Here is a 15,719-nt window from a genome sequence, read left to right as displayed (position 1 = left end):
GCCAAACAGATACAGTATTTTTTAAAATAAAATGAATCATAGCTCAAAAATATTTTAAAAAATAAATAAAACACCAGATTAATGATCTTGATCAAAGTAGCTTCCCCCTTTCAGAGTTTCACCAGCCCCCACCTCGGCCTCAGGTGCAACTCACTAGCAGAGTGAAAGAAGGCGTTCTTTTGAATCTCTATTTTTCTTTTGTGAAATGTATAGTATTTCCTTGATGACTTTGTCAAAACAGCATAAAAGAAAATTAAGAGGGAAATCACCCTCTTAATGGCACCACCAAACTGCACTGGGGGCTGCTCCCTGCCGACCTGTGCAGTCATGCTGCTGGGGAAGTGTTGGACCCACCAGATCTCTGATTTTGACTTGCGATGTATTTTCTCTATTGATTTAGCAATATTACCTTACTCTGCTTTCTCACCTGCAGAACGGGGCCAGTTTTCTCTTCCTAACCCTGCAGGATTGTTTGCTAGAGGGTATGAAATAAATATGTATCTGTCCAGTGCCTGGGACATGGCAGACATACTCCACAGTATTCCAATTACTCCTACTTTCAGAGGTTTAGAGCTGCTGCTGCTGCTGCTAAGTCGCTTCAGTCGTGTCTGACTCTGTGCAGCCCCATAGACAGCAGCCCGTCAGGCTCCGCCGTCCCTGGGATTCTCCAGGCAAGAACACTGGAGTGGGTTGCCATTTCCTTCTCCATGCATAAAAGTGAAAAGTGAAAGTGAAGTCACGGAGTCGTGTCCAACTCTCAATGACCCCATGGACTGCAGCACACCAGGCTCCTCCGTCCATGGGATTTTCCAGGCAAGAGTACTGGAGTGGGGTGCCATTGCCTTCTCCTGAGGTTTAGAGCAGAGGTCCCCAGCTTCTGGAATCTAATGCCTGATGATCCAAGGTGAAGCTGATATAACAATAATAGAAATATACTGCACAGTAAACATAATGCACTTGAATCATCCCAAAACCATCCACCCCCAGCCCTGGTCTGTGGAAAAAAATTGTCTTCCATGAAAGTAGTCCCTCATGCCAAATAGGACGGGGACCGCTGGTTTAGAGGAAAGCAGAACCATACCCTGGGTCCTGGTCCTAGGTCCCCTACTTACTAACCATGAGACATTAGACTAGACGCTGAACTTCCCTGAGCCCCAAATCCCTGGGGGTGAGGATGCTTGTCTCAAGGTCATTAAAGAACAAAATGAGGAAAACCTGGTAAGCAGCGAAAGTACGAAAGTGATAGAGCTAGTCGCTCAGTCGTGTCTGACTCTTTGTGACCCCATGGACCGTAGCCTGCCAGGCTCTTCAGTTCAAGGAATTCTCCAGGCAAGAAAACTTAGCAATTCCCTTCTCCAGGGATCCTGACCCAGGGAGCAAACCCAGGTCTCTTGCATTTCAGACAGATTCTTGATCATCTGAGCCATCAGGGAAGTTGGTAAACAGTAGGTACTCTAACTGTAGTAGTAGCTATTATGATGGTTGTTAATATTACTATCATTATTATTTCATTCAATATTTAAATCTTGCCCTTTACTCCCAGGCAAAGAATCATATACAAGTCAAATCACCACCAGTGGGGACAGATCAAGGTCCAGGGGCGGCGAGCTGGGGGTGGCGCCTGTAGTTCCCTAAATGAGGGAATTTCTAAGAGAAAGCATGCAAAAATATCTGGCTTTGCCAATTTTATAAGAATTCCTGACCCAGGAACATTTTGCTAGGCCCCACTCAAGGTCAGAAAAGAGGTTCTTACAAAAGGTAGGATCCTGATACATCAGCTCTGTGAGTTTCACTGAAGCCTGCTTCTGACCCAGATTTGGGGGAGGAATGTGGGCAGTGCTGCAGGGTTCAGGGAGAAGAGAGTCCCCCACCCCCATGACCACCCCCTGACACACACAGTCCTTTCCTTTAGAACTTGGCCAGCCTGTTATTAAACAACCGGTTAAGAGCTCCTCACATCCTCACCACTCGAGTTCTCACTGATGTCCAGCAAACGGTACCCACCCTGCCTCCTCCTCCTTCTCACCTCCCCTCCGCCCCCCTCTTCCATTCCCAGAGACTCGGCTGGCTCCGAAAGGTTCCAGACAGAGGGGCTAAACACATTAGCCGACAGACTCGCAAGACACAAAAGGCGGCAGGAATCAAATAAAAGGAAAACGCAGCAGTCACAGGTCAGTCCTGTATAAATATTTATGCTGGAGGAAAAGTTGGTGCCTGAGTAATGACCTTGTGGCTGGTATTAATAGAGATAATGTGTGTGTCTAGAACATGCCGCCAGAAAGAGAAAGGGGGCGAGGATGGGGGGAAGCGAGACCAAGAGCGGGGAGGTTATAAATCTTCGTGCCAAGATGAAGCCCCCAGCTGACCTTTATACCTTTCTCTCTCGTCCCCTCCAGTGACCCCCCTCCCCCGTCTGCATCTTCAAATCTATTTTCTCTCCTCTTGGCCATCCTGTCTCCACACAAGCGCTCACTCGTGCATTAGGCATCTCGGAGCTAATGTCTGTCATCCCCGCCGGTACACAGTTGGTGTTTAATAAAGGTTCAGGGCAGTGAGTTGACTGAGTTATGCATGGAGCCCAGCCTCTGCTGCTGATGACGGGCCCCCAGTACGGGGCCGATTTTCTCTTTTGATGGTTTCCCTGTCCTCAGCTCCCTTCTCCAATCTGCTGCAGCTCGGGGGGAAGTTTCCGAATGTGGATGTGACACTCTCTCTCTCATCTGCCCAAGTTCTCTCAGTAGCTCCTGTGTCTTAATGTCAAATCCAAACTCCTTAACCAGCTCCTACGGACCTTTCCAGGTTCATTTCTTAAATTCCCCATCCTTGAGGGCTCCCCTCCCTAGCAGCACTAAACTGCTTACCAAACACTAAACAGGTGTCCCTCATTTTATTGTGCTTCACTTTACTGTTTCTCAGATATTGCAATTTTAAAAAAAAATTTTGGTCACATCACACAGATCTTAGCTCCCTGACCAGGGATGAAACCTGCACCCCTTGCATTAAAAGGTAGAGTCTTAACCACTGGACCACAGGGGAAGCCATCATTTTTAAATTTATATTGCTTTTTTTTTTAACAGACTGAAGGTTTGCGACAACCCCACATGGAGCAAATCTATCATCGCCATTTTTCTAACAGCACATCCTCATTTTGAGTCCCCATGTCACGTTTTAGTAAGCCTCACGATCCTTCAAACCCTCCACCAGCAAAAAGATAACTACTCACAGGCTCAGAGGACGGTTAGCACAATTAAACAATAAGTCATTTTTAATTAAGTATGTTGTTGTTGTTCGGTCGCTAAGTCATGTCCAACTCTTTGTGACCCCATGGACACTGCCAGGCTTCCCTTTCCTTCACTATCTCCCATAGCTTGCTCAAACTCATGTCCATTGAGTTGGTGATGCCATCCAACCATCTCATTCTCTGTCACCTTCTTCTCCTCCTGCCCTCAACCCTTCCCTATTTTTTTAGACATAATTCTATTGCACACTTAATAGACTATACATGCTGGAGAAGACTCCTGAGAGTCCCTTGGACTGCAAGGAGATCAAACCAGTCAATCTTAAGTGAAATCAACCCTGAATATTCATTGGAAGGACTGATGCTGAAGCTGAAACTCCAGTATTTTGGTCATGTAAACAACTGACTCATTGGAAAAGTCCCTGATGCTGGGAAAGATTGAGGGCAGAAGGAGAAGACGGCATCAGAGGATGAGATGGCTGGATGGCATCACCAATGTAATGGACATGAACTTGGGCAAACTTCAGGAGATGGTGTGCTGCAGTCCATGGGATTGCAAAGAGTCAGACATGACTGGGCGACTGAACACCAACAAATATATAGAGAGAGTGGGCTGATAACAGCAAATTTTGCCTAGTTTATAAACAAAATTATCACTGAAAATAGTCTCTGTGGCAACTTTGGATGAGCAGCCAAGCTGAAGACCTGTGTTTTTTTTTTCCATCAGCATTGTTATCCAAGCTATTATAGTACATATCTATACTGAGTATTTCTACTTTTGCTGTTGTTTAAAAATAATCACTTTCAATCAATATAGTAAAGCATAAACATAACTTTCAGGTGCACTGGGAAACAAAAAGAATTCACAGGACTTTCTCTATTGTGATACTCAGTTTATGGAGGTGGTCTGGAACCCTATCCATGATAACTCCCAGGTTGCCTGTAATTTCCAAGAAGCCATGATCCTTTTTTCATCCAGGTCTTTACACATGCTGTCCCTTCCACCTGCATGTCTTCCCTGCACTTTTTTTTTTTTTAATTGTTGTTTAATTTCCATTTTTGACTGCACCAGTCAGGCGTCAGTTCTCCGAGCAGGGATCCAACACATGCCCCCTGCATTGGGAGCACGTAGTGCCAACCCCTGGACTCCCAGGGAAGTCCTCCCGCCCTTCTTAATTTGGCTACTTCATCCTCATCCTGTACACTTCTCCCAGATCAAATGGCCTCCTCCAGGAAGCCTTCCTTGCATTCAATGACTCTTTTATCTGGTCCCATTGCCTCTCACCGTCACACCAGTTACCCCATTGAAGAGTCATTGTCACGGTTAACTCGTCTCCTTCATTTCTACAAGACCCTGAGTGCCATGAGGGCAACAAACTGACGTCACTACATGCATACACACAGCAATGTAAAGCCTGGCACATAGTAGGTGCTCAGGAAATGTTTGTCACATGAACCACAGGGACAGGGCCACACCTTATTCTCTGCTTGAAAAATGAAACAGGCTCCGACTCCCCCAACAGGAATGCAGGAAAGTGGAGGAAAAGCCACCCACTTCATCGAGGGCATGGAAACTCAGGACTCTCTCCCTCCTTATCTGCTGGAAGGAAATTATAATAATGTTGAGTAGGAGAGGACCCCCCCACCGTTTCTGTGTGCCAAATAAAGAAGAGAGAGCGAAACAGAGAAAGATCAGCTCTGCCCAAAAGGCAGCATTCCAACCCAAAGGTGCTGACATCAAGATCTGAACATCAAGATTAAGAAGAAGGTTGTTCAAGCCACAGATTTTTGGAAGCCCACAGGCTCGCCTGGGCTAGGAGCCACAGAGCAAGCCATTCCTGGAAAAAACAGGAGGTCTGAAGGCACCGCACGCTCCACCCCTTTTTGAAGCAAACCCCACTTTCAGACTTTAATACTTCTGTACCTGAAATGTAAGAAGGGAACCATTTGAACTCTTGGGTCTTCTTGGTCCTGGGCTGTTTAAGGTCTGTGCTACATAAGGAGAGAAGGAGCTAAGGAATCCTCCAGTGCCTCTGGGTACCTGCCCCTTAGCATGGGCTGTTTTCTTTCATCTGCAACATGGCCCTGAAGCGTAGGAAGTATCATCCTCATTTTCCAGATGGGATGACTGAGGCTGGTAAGGGCCTCTATTCGACCCCAGATTGTGTAAGCTCTTTGTTCTACAGACTCCTTCTCTGATCCCTAGAATTCACCTGCCCTGTTGGGGACCACCTCCGACTTACCTTACCTGACTGGCAGAAAAGACCATGTTTTCCTTATTCTGTCTCCCTTGTCTCACCCACCTTAGAACCAGTTACTAAGGTGATGGGTTCTTGTTCTTGTTATTCCCTTAGACATGACTTAACCAACTTTATCACAGGCTAAAAGGACAAAGCCAGAGGCAGCTGAGTGAATCCGAGACAAAGGATGTTCACGCATCCTGGGAGCTTTGAAATATTTCACTGGAGAAGACAACAAAGGCAGGAAGAGATACTTAAACACAAATGTTCACAGCAGCATTACTCACAATAGCCAAGAAGTGGAAGCAACCCAAATGTCCATCAACAGATGGATAGATAAACAGATAATGGTGTATTCACACAATGGAATATTATTCAGCCTTCAAAAGGATGACATTCTGTCACATGAGACAATATAGATGAACTCTGAAAACCTTACGACCCAAAGAGAAAAAAAGTGGAGGACAAGAGAATTCACTCTCTCAGATCTTTGACTGTTTAAGCTGAGACATTCTTCCCTGCTCTCAGCCCAGAACATACCCCATCAGCTCTACTGGCTTTCCTGTTGGCCAAGTGCAGCTTGCAAGACTTCTTAGTCTTCATAAATGCATGAGCCAACTCCTTATACTAAATCATATATATATGTATACATATATATATGTGTGCATGCACGCTGTCACTCAGTTATGGATAACTTTTTGCAACCCCAGGACTGTAGCCTGCCAGGATCCTCTGTCCATGGAATTTTCCAGGCAAGAATACTGGAAAGGGTTGCCATTTTCTACCCCAGGGGATCTTCCAAACCCAGGGACTGAACCTGCATCTCTCATGTCTCCTGCATTGGCATGAGGAGCTCTTTACTACTAATGCCACCTGGGAAGTTCAAGTCCGTATGTATGGATGTATGTATACATGTATATATGTATATATAGACACATAAATCTCAGTGACTAAACAACGGTCATATATATAATTAAACCTTATAAATAACTGTATATATAATATTAATATACACTAATATATAATGTATGGGACTTCCCTGGTGGCTCAGATGGTAAAGAGTCTGCTGCAATGCAGGAGATCCAGGTTCGATCCCTGGGTCGGGAAGATCTCCTAGAAAAGGGAATAGCCACCTACTCCAGCATTCTTGCCTGGAGAATTCCATGGACAGAGGAGGCTGGCGAGCTAGTCCATGGGGTCACAGAGTCAGACACAACTGAGCGACTAACATATAATGTATACGTAATACACAATATGAGGGACGGGGAGGCCTGGCATGCTGCAGTCCATGGGGTTACAAAGAGTCAGACATGACTTGGCAACTGAACAATATATATAATAATTTATATATATATATATAGGCGGGGGGCTTCCCAGGTGGCACCAGTGGTAAAGAACCCACCTGCCAATGCAGGAGATGTGGGTTCAATCCCTGGGTCAGGAGATCCCCTGGAGGAGGGCATGGCAACATACTCCAGTACTTCTGCCTGGAGAATCCCCATGGACGGAGGAGCCGGGTGGGCTACAGTCCACAGGGTCACACAGAGTCAGACAAGACTGATGTGACTGGGCCCACAGCACACACCTGTATACGTGTGTATATACGTGATATTTCATATATACTATTGGTTCTGTATCTCTGGAAAATCCTGACTGCAGAAGCCAGTCACAAAAAGACAAGTATGACATGATGTCATTTATAGGCAGTTCCTAGGGGAGTGAAATCCATAGCGACAGAAAGCACAATGGTGGTTTCCAGGGGCTGGGGGGAGGGAAGGGTGGGGAGTTAGTGTGTTTACTGGACACCAAGTTCCAGTTTGGGTGACGACAAGTTCTAGGGATGAATGGTAGCAATAATTGCACAATGATGTGAATGTTCTTAATGCCACTGAAGCATCATTTTACAATGGTTACAATGATCAATCTTATGTGGGTTTTTATCATTTTCTAAAAAAAGCAGAGAGAGTGGGAGGGAAAAGAATAAAGCAAACTAGAAGAAAAGGAAAAGAGGAGCACGTAGGAAATGGAGTTTGGAAGAAGAAAGTCTAGTCGGGAGAATATTGGGGGAGACCTGAGAGCCGGGCAACCTTGAGGGACTAGATCTTTCTGTCATATTTAGCAGGGTGCAGGATACAGGAGATCTTCCCTTCTCTCACATAACTGAAGTGGGAATTGCCTCACCACAAACACTCAAGAACACCGCGCTCAATGACTGCTTCAAAAACCTCCACCATTTCGGGTTCAAAAAAAGGAAAAGATAAAAGGGGTCATTTGGTGGTTGCAAATGTGCTTTTTCTCCAAAAGAGCCTTTAAAAAGAACAAAAACTGAAGCAAACTTTCGCAAATTAAAAATTACCCACTTGTCCCTCATGTAAATTTACTTTCAGTGTTAATAAAATTCAAAGTGTCCAAGCATGCATTATTGAGATGTCACAGTTCCAACTCTCAGGATGTAAGGTTTTGGTGCCCCAAAGAGTTTGCAGTAGAAATCTTGACTCACGACCCTACTGTCAATTGCGTAGAGCAGAATGAAGCCGATTCTCCCCGATTACAGATTCACACAGAGTCTACCTGAGAACCGCCTCTCACCTGGCACCTCTCACAGTGCCATCATCTCAGTCAGGGCTTTGCTGCCCCATGTAGATTTCGGGCACTTGGCCTGGGGGCGTGTCTGACTCCAGGCATATGGTGGGTGACATGATCAGCAGTGACTCAGCTCCCATGAAACACCCTCTGCACTGGTGTAATAGACAGGGGCCTCTGTAGACTTTTTTTTTCTTTAATGCAACAAAAAGCTTTTCTGATTCTGAGATTTTTTTTTTTAATCATGAAGCAATATTTTTTAAAACTTTCTATTCTATATTGGGGTATAGCTAATTAACACTGTTGCGATAGTTTCAGATGAAGAGTGAAGGGACTCAACCACAAATACACGTATATCCATTCTCCCTCAAACTACACTCCCATCTGTTCCTGCTGCTGCTAAGTCACTTCAGTCGTGTCCGACCCTGTGCGACCCCATAGACAGCAGCCCATCAAGCTCCTCTGTCCCTGGGATTCTCCAGGCAAGAATACTAGAGTGGGTTGCCAAGTCCTTCTCCAATGCATGCATGCACACTAAGTCAATTCAGTCGTGTCCGACTCTGTGCGACCCTATGGACAGCAGCCCACCAGGCTCCTCTGTCCACAGGATTCTCCAGGCAAGAACACTGGAGTGGGTTGCCAAGTCCTTCTCCCCTCTCCATCTAGGCTGCCACATAATATTGAGCCGAGTTCCCTGTTCTCTGTGTTCCCAGATGGAGACAGAGAACAAATGTATGGATCCCAAAGGAACAGGAGGTGGGGTGGAATTGGGAGATTAGGACCGACACATATACACTCTTGATACTATGTATAAAATAGACAACTGATGGGAACCTACTGTATAGCAAGGGAACTCTGTTTAATGCTCTGTGGTGACCTAAATGTGAGATAATTCCAAAAGGGAGGGGATATATGTAAATGATAGCTGATTCATTTTGCTATGCTGTAGAAGCTAACAAAACATCATAAAGCAACTCTACTGCAGTAAGAAATTAATTGAAAAACATGTCATCTCCTCATTCTGGCTCCTCATCCAATTGGGCTATCATGTGTGTGTCTCACTCATGTTCAGGGTGCTCACTTGAGCCTACCAGGAGTTAAGCATTTTATGGGGGGAATCTTTAATCCTGGGATTTAAAAGACAAATTTCCCAAAAGGAAGAAAAAAGAAAGAATATTTTTCGAGGATTGAGTCCATGGCAGATCCTTATGATATGATGTCTCATTTCCTTTTTTGAATTTTTTTGTTTATTGTGGTAAAAGTCACATAACATAAAACATACTATTTTACCCGTGTTTAACCATACAGTCTAGTGGCACTAAGCACATTCATATTGTTTTGCATCTCTCACCATCATCCGTCTCCCGAATCGTTCGCCTTCCTAAACTGAAACTCTGTCCCCATTAAACACCAAGTCCCCACTCCTCCTCCCCACACACCCCACCCTCGGTCCCTGGCACCTACCAGCGAGCTCTCTGACTCTATGAATGTGACTATTCTAGGTACCTCATGTAAGTGGAATCAAAGAGTATTTGTCTGCACCTACTGTATATCAGAATGTATTTCTTTTTCAGAATGTATTTTTAAGGTTAACTTGAGCTATACAGTAAGTTCTCATCAGTCATCTCTTTTGTACACAGTATATAACCCCAATCTCCCGATTCATCCCCCCCCCTTACCCCACTTAGGGTCCTTACATGGTGTCTCACTAGCTCTTCACGGCTTCATGAGCGAGTTGTTATGATACCTTATTTTATGAGATGACGGTAAGTGAATACATTTAGGGTTCCGTCCACAGGCAGTCTGAGTCCATCACTCTGATGTCCCCTCCGACCAGCGGGCTTACAAGGATGCACCTTCGCTCCTCCTCCCTCCCCCACTGGATGCTGCCTCTCCCCCTCCGTCCTCCCGGCGCTTCCTGAGCCCATCAATACTGAATGCTTTGTGCTGTCACATTTGTAGCTGTGAAGGATCCAATTGTGCGGTTGATCTATAATGTAAGGTTAATGCCTAATTAGCTCGTTTAACATTTCTTTCCCGGGTAATTCGCGATAGGTCATTAACAAAAGCCAGGGCAGACGGAGGGCCATGTGCGTGGCCATAAATCAGAGGCCTGAAAACATCATAGAAACAGGAAAATGCATGTATTATTCAGGTCAAACAAAGAGTGGGATCTCCGTATGTCTCCTCAATGCTCTTCTGACCCTGAGGTCAAGGGACCAAGTCAAGGCTGGAGAGATACTTGCTAAGAGCTGAAATGGGCTGCCCAGGACCTGGCAGGGAGGCACCTTCTCCTGGAAATATGACAGCACATCTCATTGTTAAACTTATGACTTTGCAGATGGAAAAGGCCCCTTTGACTACCAAGTAATGCACACCCACCATGTCAGTAAATAGCCACCATCTATAGCATATCCACAATGTGCCAAAGTATGCATGTTTGGGTGTGTCTATGTGCAGGTACTCTATGTATCAGTTAGCTACTGCTGTATAACAAACCATCCCAAAACTCAGCGGCATTTCGTGAGGCTGTGTCTCAGCTGGTGGATGCTGCTGACCTAGGCCAAGCTCATCTGATCTCAGCTGGGTCCTCTCACACATCTATGTTCAGCTGGTGGGTTGGCTGGGGGCGGCCAATGTCATACGACTTCACTTATATGTCTGGCTATTGACACGCTGCTAGTTACAATGACAGGGGTGTCTTTCATAGTGATGCCAGGGTTTCAAGAGATAGATTGGAAGCATGCAAGATCTCTCGAGACCCAGACTCAGAGCTGACATGCAGTCACGTCTGCAGCATTTTTCTGGCCCTAAGTCACAAGTCCAGCTTAGACTGATGAATATGGCCAGCAACACTACCTTTGGATGGAAGGAGCAGCAAAGGCTCTGCAAATGTACAGAAAGGATGGAGAACTGTGGTCATTTTTGCAATTATTCTATCACAACCCATTTGTTCCTTATCATAAACCCTTTATCCATTCTCCTAACAAATATTTATTGACCCCTTTGTTATGTGCCAGACTCTAATCTAGGTGCTGAGGCCACAAGTCATGAACAAAAGAAAGTTTTATTCACATGAACTGTAATTTCCATGGAAGTTGAGGCAAACAGTAAGCAAGTGAATCAATACATATATAAGATATTTTTAGATGGTGTTGCTGCTGCTGCTAAGTTGCTTCAGTCATGTCCGACTCTGTGCAATCCCATAGACAGCAGCCCACCAGGCTCCCCCATCCCTGGGATTCTCCAGGCAAGAACACTGGAGTGGGTTGCCATTTCCTTCTCCAATGCATGAAAGTGCAGTCGTGTTCGACTCTTAGCGACCCCATGGACTGCAGCCTACCAGTCTCCTCCGCCCGTGGGATTTTCCAAGCAAGAGTACTGGAGTGGGGTGCCATTGCCTTCTCTGTTAAGTGGTGTTAAACGCTGGTAGATACAACAGACTGTGTGTGAGATGCCCAGAGGCAATTTTTGGTAAGACAGTTAAGGAAGACTCCTCTGAGGAGGTGATATTTGACCTAAGACTTGAGTGATGAGATGAAACCAATCCATCCAGGACTAGGAGCAGAATGTTCTAGCAGGAGGAAGAGCAGATACAAAGTTTCCAAGTCACGTCTGGAGGACTAGAAAGAAGGCCAGTGTGAGAGTATAGTAAGTAAGAGGAAAAAAGATGCTAGATATGGACTTCCCTGGTTGTCCAGTGGTTAAGAATCCACCTTTCAATGCAGAGGATGCGAGTTTGACCCCTGGTCTTGGAACTAAGATCTCATATGCTGCATACTGCAACTAATACCTTACACAGCTAAATAAATAATTTAAAAAAAAAAAAAAAGATGCCAGATGAAGACCAAGAGGTAAGTCAATTCTTGGAGAGAGGTACAATTACTCTTAAGGAAAACAAAACTCAAGAAAATCATGAAATAGCTAGAGAGTGGTAGAACCAGGATTTGGACCTTCAATCATCTGAATTCAAAGTCCACACTCTCTCTAATGTCCATTTCTGTCCCCCGAGCTAAGTGCCAAGCAGGGACTTTCTCATGTAGGTGAACAAGACCTTAACCATCAGAAAGTCTAATGCAAGACATGATAGCCAGGGACTTCTCTGCTGGTCCAGTGGTTAAGAAGCCTCTCTTCCTCTTCATGGGGTGCAGGTTCAATTCCTGGTCAGAGAACTAAGATCCCACATGACGCACAGCATGGCCGAAGACACAATGACCACGGCTGGGCCTTAACTGATTCTGCCTCACGCTATTCCTTCAGTAGCTACCACATAAGCCCCCACACCCCAGATCTTCATGACAAGCTGACCAGCAGCAGCATCCCCAGCCCTCCATCTAGGGGTAACTGCTTCTCCCTGCCTCCTTTTTGCCAAGTGGTTCCATTCTTCCCCCCATCTTGGGTCTTTCTTGAGGAGTACATCCCTGCCTTCTAACCACACTCCATCAGGGATCTCTAAGGCCTTTGTGTAGAAGCACCACCCACAGCTGGGAAAGAAAGGCAAGATGCACAGACATCTGCTGATAAACCCCGTACAAGATCAAAGACGTCAAGAATTTGATTGTCTTACTTGTTGGTCAAATCCAAGCAAGAGCCTGCATCGTTTAAAATAGGACATTCATTTATGCCAAATATTTTAATGGAGCCCCTCCTACATGTCAGGGACTGGTCCAGACACTGGGGGTTGAACAATAGGCTTGGCCCACATACTTTGCAGGGATAACCGATGATGAACTAATAAAAGGCACAACATGTGGTGATAGACGCTATGCAGAAAATGAAGCCAGGCAAAGAGGAAAAGATGATGGGAGGGGTGAACAGGTGATGGGGAACACTGCTCAGATAATATGCTATTTGAGTAGAAACTTGCCAATGAGGAAGAGATCCCGGCAGTTAATTAAGTGGCTAAGAGGGGTGTTCTTTGAAACCTCTAGAGCCCTACAGAGACCAGTGTGGCTGAAACAGAGTGAGAGAGTGGGGCAGTGGCCAGAAATGAGTCTGGAGAGGTCATGGGGGCCAGATCTCAAGGAGCCTGGCAGGGCACTGAAAGAGCTTTGGCTTTCACTCGGGGTCAAATGGGCGCTCCTGGAAGGTTCTGAGCAGAAGAGGGACATAATAGAACTCATGTTTTCAAATAAAACATGATAAAATAGACAACTAATTAGAACCCACTGTACAGCACACGGTTCCCTACTCAGTACCCTGTAAAGACCTATATGGAAATAGAATCTTAAAAAAGAGAGTATGTATGTATATGTAAAACTGATTCACTTTGCTATACAGCAGAAACTAACACAACATTGTAAACCAACTACACTCCAATAAAAATTAATTTAAAAAAAAAAAGAAGCATCTCACTGGCTGCTGCACCAAGCAGAGACTATGAGGGTAGAGGTGGGAGGAGCAGACCTTCGAGGAACCTGCTGCATTTGCTCACGTGAGAGGCAATGGTGGCTCTGATCTGGGGGTACAGGTGAGAAGTGATATTCGAGCAGGCAAGACAGGTTAATCAATACATAATTGCCCACTGAATAATTAAAATATAAATAAGTATAGGATGCTCTGAGAATGTATAACAGGAGACTTCCCGCCAGTGGTTAAGACTCCACATTTCCAAAGCAGAGGCCACCGGTTCCATTCCCGATTGGAGAACTAAGGTCCCAGGTGCCACGTAACACTGCCAAAACATTTCTTTCTTTCTTTTTTTTATTGGTGGAAAATTGCTTTACCATGTTGTGTTGGTTTCTGCTGCACAAAAACAAGAATCGGTCATTAAGAAAAGAAACAAAAATCAAATAAGGAGATAAAACATTTTTTAAAATGTATTACAAGGAGATTGGTAGTCTGTTTGTTTGTAGGTGGAAGGGAGCTGATATCGGGCAGAGAAGGTTTCTCTGAAGGCATGGCAGATGGGCTTCAAATGGGCTCAGGTTAGCTCAATGAAGATGAGAAGGTGGGCATCCCAAGCAGAAAACGAGCATGGGCAAAGGTCCTGGGGCAGGAATGTGACGGACAAGTGTGGCACCGGATGCTCAGAAAAACACATGCTCCCTTTGTGATGTCTGCCCTGTTTATTGGCCTCTGAAATAATTAATGATTCAGACACTTCACAGTAAGAGGCCCACACTGGCTCCACAGGCTATTACCACTATTCTTTCACTTCTCTGAAGGCAGTTTAGGAAGACCCAAATCTTTCCACCTAGTAAGTGAATAATGAGGCTGGAGGAAACTGGCTAGGTTTGAGCAAGATGAATAATGGTGATATGACTCTGACCTGTCCAGAGTTGAGTGCCCCTTGTGGGGAAGGACCTGGGAAACCCTTCTTTGTCCCAAATCCCTGACCCAGGAGGCAACTGTGCTGTTTTCCTGAACTAAGCAGGTGTGGGGGAGATGGCAGGATGTCCCCTCCAAGGGGCGGGGGTGGGGACTCAAGATTAAGCACATAAGCTGGCCTTTTAAAAGCTTAGCGAGCCTTTCCAATTGGATCTCAAATGGACCACACTTGAGAAATTAAATAAACAGCATTTGTCAAGGGCTTTTGTGGGCTCCCAGCTGTATTTATTTATAGGTTAGTCTGTTATTTATGGGCGCTCGCGATCCGTATAAAAGCTTTGTCGGAGAGAAGTGGTAGGGAGGAGACCGAGCGCTTTAATGCTTACTGGGACACTTAAGTATTCGCTCCAAGGAGCTCAAACAATGAACAGTTGCTGCTCTTGCCCCACGGAAGCTGGGTGTTAGAACACAGCAGGACGGCATTCTTGGAAACGCTGGAATATTGGGTACCCTACTCTCAAGAGTCAGGGGTCCCCCTGGAGACCTTGGAGGGCCCAGTTCCCAGCGGAAAGCTGAATATCTGAGATCAGCCACGTCTTTGATTCATTGCGACTTTGGGTTCATAGCTGAGAAGGCCCACTAGTTATGCCCTGAGAAAAATACCAGCAACTCCCTGAACTGCCTATTGAGTGAGGGCTCAATAGATGCTGAATGAATAATGAATGACTGTCTGCTGTCCCCATAGTTAGGGAACTGAAAGATTAGAGGGACCTCAACATGTGATGGGTTATGCAGTATTTTGGGGGAAAAAAGCTAGCCATTTATATCTAGATACTTGAAATGTCCATAACTTGAACTCAGTAGCTTTCTTCTAAGTATTCATCCAAAGAAGAATTCCAAGCATTAAGAAAAGGGGGCAGGGCAGGGAAGGAGAGAAAAGGGAAAAAAAAAAAAAAAAGAAACTTCATGCAAAAAAAAATGATGTTCATGAACACAGAGGGGGAAAGGGATGGTGGGATGAACTGGGAGAGTGGCATTGACATATATACTCTACCATGTGTAAAATAGACAGCTGGTGGGAAGCTGCTGCATAACACAGGCAGCTCAGCCCAGTGCACTGTGATGACGGGGGTGGGGATGGTAGGGGAGTTCCGGAGGGAGGGGATACATGTGTACAATGGTCGATTCGCTTTGCAGTACAGCAGAACCTAACACAAGTATGCAAAGCAATTATACGCCAGTGGAAAAAGAAATGATGTTCACTGCCATGTTCTTTGTAACAGTGAAGTATTTCACTATTTACACTGATGTTATTTAGTCGATAAGCCATGTCCAACTCTTTTGTGACCCCATGGACCGTAACCTGCCAGGCTCCTCTGTCCATGGAA

This window comes from Budorcas taxicolor, chromosome 17 (genome assembly GCF_023091745.1).
Source record: "Budorcas taxicolor isolate Tak-1 chromosome 17, Takin1.1, whole genome shotgun sequence".
Lineage (NCBI taxonomy): Eukaryota > Metazoa > Chordata > Mammalia > Artiodactyla > Bovidae > Budorcas > Budorcas taxicolor.
This window is presented reverse-complemented; position numbering follows the sequence as displayed.